General features: G+C 42.6%; 1 long non-coding RNA gene across 2 annotated transcripts; it reads left to right on the plus strand.

Annotated features, from left to right (window-relative positions):
* The first annotated feature begins 462 nt into the window (after positions 1 to 462).
* LOC142785364 (uncharacterized) lies at positions 463 to 4,436 on the plus strand. 2 transcript variants are annotated; one of them, XR_012888944.1, is made up of 3 exons: positions 463 to 601; positions 1,551 to 1,813; positions 4,335 to 4,436. It is a non-coding gene; the product is annotated as an uncharacterized LOC142785364 (long non-coding RNA). The 2 variants fall into 2 exon arrangements; XR_012888940.1 differs by lacking the exon at positions 463 to 601 and having other exon boundaries at positions 1,090 to 1,813.
* Positions 4,437 to 5,488: the final 1,052 nt, after the last annotated feature.

A 5,488-nucleotide genomic window follows, 5' to 3' on the forward strand; every position in this document is an offset into this window, starting at 1 on the left:
GCGGAGGGCTCCAGAAATTTCGACCACAAGGTGTCTTTAACTTGCGCCCAAATCTGAGAACACGAGCCTACAGCAATTATCGCATCCATCGAAAATGTAGCCGCCACAGGCATTGCGTATGGGAGAACACCATGGAGGCAACTACAGCGTTCACCACACGTTGTGTTTTTTGTCGCAAAAACATATCATGTGTTCCCAGCTTTCGTACTAGCTTGCACGGTGCTTCTAAAAAATAGAAGAAAAAAGTCAAAGCTTTGCCGCAAAGGCAAAGCAATGAATGCGATAGCAACAAATTAAAATGTCACGCGATGAATAATGAGCAGATTGAAACGTGCCCAGACTTGCTCAAACAGAGATGACGCACCAAACGTACTCTTACGTACAGATGAACGTCAATAATTGTTTCAGTCGTTACTTCGCTGTGTCTTAAAAGCGCGTCCTTTACGCAAACTGAGACTGCACAGTGAGTGCAATGATCATTGTGTGCTCTCAGGTTCTTCCTCTGCAAGTTGCATCAATCTTTCGGTAACTACAAGAAAGTCGTTCAGGTGAAAGCCTAAGGCGCCCGAGTCTCCCCACCAAGAGGTAACTGGGCGCACGAGTGAGCATCTCCCCTTCCTCCATAGGGCAAACTACGCGTGACACATGGACGCCTGAGCGCGCGTTGCCGCTTCGTGATGATTTGGCGACGCACGTTTATTGCGTCTTCTCACTGGTAATGTTCAAAACACGATGGTTGCCCCGATGGCTATCGCCGGCGGTGAATGCTAGATATAAATAGCTTCCCTTTCAACGGTGAAGGAGGTGCTGCCTTGTGCCAAGAGGTCAGACGTTCGATTTTGCGCGACGGAGTATTTTTCTGGATTATTTTCCTTTCTTGCGTTTTCATATATGTATATAGCAACGTCTAAATAAACGGTGAATGACACCAATGTCAATGCCGACGCCGGTGGCCGAATTCACCCGAGAGTGTCCATTTAATTGCTCTCGCTATAAGAAAAAGTTGCACCTGCCTCGTCACGCTTGCTTCCTTTAGCCTCCGTGTCACAGCACTTCTTCTCGTAGCGCTCCAATGCGGTGGCTGGCGTATGTGCACAACGTTCACCTGTACGCGGTGTCCGAAATGGCGGCGGAGATTGTCCACACCTAATTTATTTTTCCGATACCTTTACTATGCCGAAGATTTAGTAACTACTGTAGCATTGCTGAAATACTTTTCTTGGCTTTATAATTTCTGACAGTTAATTGAGTAGCTTGATGACACGTAGTACTTGAGACGGAAAAGATCGATCTTACAATGTGCCAATGAGGCAAGCAACACCTGCTCATTACCCGGGGAATCGCAAGACCGAGCTTTTCAGTGCATAGCTAAGAGTTGACGGCAACGCAATTTGGCGTTTTCAAATTGCTTGTTCACATTGAAATAGAACGTCGTGCTCTGCCTAAATTTCGATTCGAGAGAAGTTTTTCAGGTTCCTATAGTATGACGCAGTTTTCTTGCTTCCACATTCTGGTTGTTTTCATGACGCTCACACTTCTTGTTTCTACAGAGAAGAAAGGATCTCTTCTTGTTTTCGGATATCCAGATCCCGGGGCATGTACAAGCTGCTTAAGGCGCCCTACACAAAGACCAGTACAACGTCCAATTGTACGAAACCGTGCAGCCCTATATGCGGCTTTCCGAAGAAATGCTCAAATCAGGCGCCCCGTGAGGCGACCACAAGCGGGAGCCCCCGGGCAACACAGGCAACCACACCATTCGCCGAGAAGACATGGCTCATAATTGAACTTTATATCATGCATCAATAATGAGGTATGTGAAATATTCATATTCTCACCCATTGATAAAATAGTTCCTGCACTATTTGAAGGCCCTCTAACTTTTTTTGCGTCTGGTAGTGCGAACAAGAAAATTATCAATACGTGAACTGGTACACGCTCACTTGGTCATCTTGAAATCCTGCTTCGCTCGAACGACCAGTGTTGCCAGTACCTGGCCTGACGTAGGGTATGTTCGAAAATTTCCGGCCAACATTAGAGTATTCCGGAACAGAGTTGCTAGATCCTATAAGAGAAAAATAGCCACAAAATAACCAATTAGCCGGAACAGTAGCTAAATGTGACTTCAGTTTAGCTGAAATATCACTGCGTTCTGACACTTCAAATAAAAAAATTACATCACAGCAATGTTTATCACATCGGAATAGAGTAACAAAATAAAACTTATCAGGTGACTTTCTTGAGGAGGCATTCAGACTATAGAAAATAAGTAGGTAATACTAGACCGACACTAAGCGTACATAATTGAGTCCACTTTTCCCAGCATGCCCCACGGCACTGTTAATTTAGAGTGAGCAAGGTTATTCGCGTTTCGCAGCAATTGTAGAACAGAATTTTTTATTCAAGATTGAGTAGAGCTTGTCACACCATTCAGACAAAAACCGAATTTCATCCTGATGATCGCGAGAAGTTCACGCGACATTAGTTTCCTTATGTCGTTTTATTTCTAAGAGGCACAAGAGAAAACAATCGCTCTTTTTCTGCGTCAGATTAAGAGAAAACAATAAGCTTAATTGCGCTGTCTGCGATGTCTTGCATAGGATCAGCACCTCATGCGTGCCGGTAGGTAAATATTTCGCTCCGGAATTCCACTGCAGGCATGTCGGCACTCACATCCTCAACTTGACGAAGCTGCGTACTTGCTCCTCAATACTGGCATGGGGCAACCAAATACTTCTTTTGGCAAGGTTTTCTCTTCATCCATTGTATTCACCTCATAACATATGACGCCATAAGCAGTCTGCAGCGAGACTCATTAAAAAAACAATACCAGCTCTGCTCATCGCATGCCAATGATGTGTCTGTGTTACCATATCACCCATTCACGTATGAAACGCATTGACTTCATCGTGCGCGCACGGAGTGATAAGGAATGGGCCGCTAATTTCTAAACGAGTAAAATAGAACTGTTGACATATCAAACATCATGATTAACAAGAGAAGCAGTGTCGCCAGCGAAAATAATAAACTAGAATGAGAAATGACTGTGATAACAACAGGACGCACGCGCTTTGCGCATGGATTCCATGAACCCCGCACATCCACTTTTAAACAACGTTCGCTTAGAGTGGCGCCACCTATACAGCTCAGTGCATTAGCGCGTATGACAAATAGCGGCTAGAAAGTCTTAACGAGTCCCCCGCCGGCTACGTACGTTACAGTGCTGCCTAACCTATACGAGTTCTATAACAATGTGAAAACCATGGCAGCAGGGACGAGTTCCGGACGCCTCTGATTGCTTTTGGTATACTGAGTATACAAATCCGAGAGTTACCCAGAGAGTTACCCAGAGATAGTTTTACACTGAGAGTTACCCAGAGATAGTTTTATCGTATGTTAGCTGTTCATGTCAGCACCAGAAGAATAGCCAAAAACTGCTAGGCAGCCAACATCGTTTTTTTTCGGAGCCAATTGGGCGCAAAGTAGCCAAATCTGCCAACGCTGTATTCGAAATTACGATCTTAATGCCAGACGTACGGTATTTTAAACATTCGCTCGTCTTCAATCAGCGAAAAGTGTAGATCATTGGCACGACACATCGAAGGATAAGATTCCTAAAGGTACCCGAGAGGTACATATCTTTAATCAAGTCGAAACGGTAGTGACTATCGTGTCTTCTGCATCGGGGAGAGAAAAAAAGACACGTCACGCATCTTTACGCAAGCACTTTTGTCTTTTTCCGAATTTGTGTTTTTTCCACGCCGTCCTGACCCATGCGATAGAATCGTCGAGAGGCTTTGAAATTTCGCGACTATGGTATGTTTAAGTTGTCAGTACAAAAGCCTGCGATGCCCCATAAAAAAATTTGGAGACTCTTAAGCTTCGCCTTTGTCAGTTGAACGCTATAGCAGTATTCTGTTCCTAGTTTGTACTTTCAACACTTGTTCATGAAATCTTTTTCAATGTCCTATGCACCCACTAAGTGGCCTCAAGGGTGCTGTAGCGTGTGAGGCTTTTGTAGTGGGTGACTGGATTTAAACTATGAAGTCATGATATCGCATGTTCTCATGGCAATGCACGCTTGTACCACGCATTGTTACGGCAGTGTTTAGTGTTGTTGTATTGTGAAGAATGCATGCAGGACACATGTGTTTGTAAAGCATCGAAGTTATTTTCACTGCATTTCCAAGCAGAAAAAGTTATTATCATTGTACTTGCAAGCAGATGCATATCTTTGTTATACGACATTCACTTGCGACGAAAATGACACGGATTGATCCATACTTAGATGTAGAATGTTTCATTTTTGATTTGAATCTTTTTTCATTCTTCAGACACGCAAAGATTATGATTCTTTGCTCAGAACCAACGAGGCCGACACCGACGCCGGAATTTTCGTTGAACGAGTGCGCTATTCCATTAAAACCTAAAGCAAAGTTGGTGTGGGCGTGAATGATTTAACTAATAATCGTCATATACCACCATCAGCGCATGATATCATCGTAACATCATGTATCGTAATAACTTCTAATCACTGCGTGAATACATTACCACGCATCTGTATCACTGATGTAACGCCAAATGTACATTGTCACATGATCAAACGTATGTGAAAACGGATGCCTGTGAGGTGCAGGAACATTGCAACGCCTCTGATTATTGTGATAGAGTCAAGCTACGCTAAGTGTGGAAATCGCGCGACAAAATTGTCAAAAACAAATATTTCACTTTCGCCTAGCACTCTTAAGAAGGACCGTGCGAGACATTTTAAGACAGAGAATTCATGCATGAAAAAGCGTCTACTTTATACTGCGGAAATTACATGTGTTCTACATTGCTCAAGATTTTGGTATTAGTAATTTGCTGCGTCTTCGTCGTCTTTTTCTTCCTAATGTGAACATTAAGAATAAAATTACTACTACTACTACGACCACCACCACTAATAATAATACTGCTAATACCAACACTATTACTACTACTACACTTTCACGTATTCATGTCTAGCTTAATGAAGGTTCTTTTTCGAGAAAAGAAAAAACACTATTCTAACCTCAATGTTCTGTACTCTACCACTAATTTACCTGTTTTAAATGCGAAGCCATTTTTTCGCACTGGAAGCTCTTTTGGCAATAATCTATCTATCTATCTATCTATCTATCTATCTATCTATCTATCTATCTATCTATCTATCTATCTATCTATCTATCTACTATCTATCTATCTATCTATCTATCTATCTGTCTATCTATCTATCTATCTATCTATCTATCTATCTATCTATCTATCTATCTATCTACCTATCTATCTATCTATCTATCCACTCACGTCTGGGTGCTTTCGGGATCACCCCCTTAACTTGACATTAACCAAAAGTAGAATGGAAGAGTGGTGTGGTGGGGATAAAATAGTTTGATGAACCTGGCCCGCTAAAAAGACTTGAGTATTATGACAATCCCGTCGCCTACGTAGCCAAGCACATACCTCAAGA

This window comes from Rhipicephalus microplus, chromosome 2 (assembly GCF_043290135.1).
Source record: "Rhipicephalus microplus isolate Deutch F79 chromosome 2, USDA_Rmic, whole genome shotgun sequence".
Lineage (NCBI taxonomy): Eukaryota > Metazoa > Arthropoda > Arachnida > Ixodida > Ixodidae > Rhipicephalus > Rhipicephalus microplus.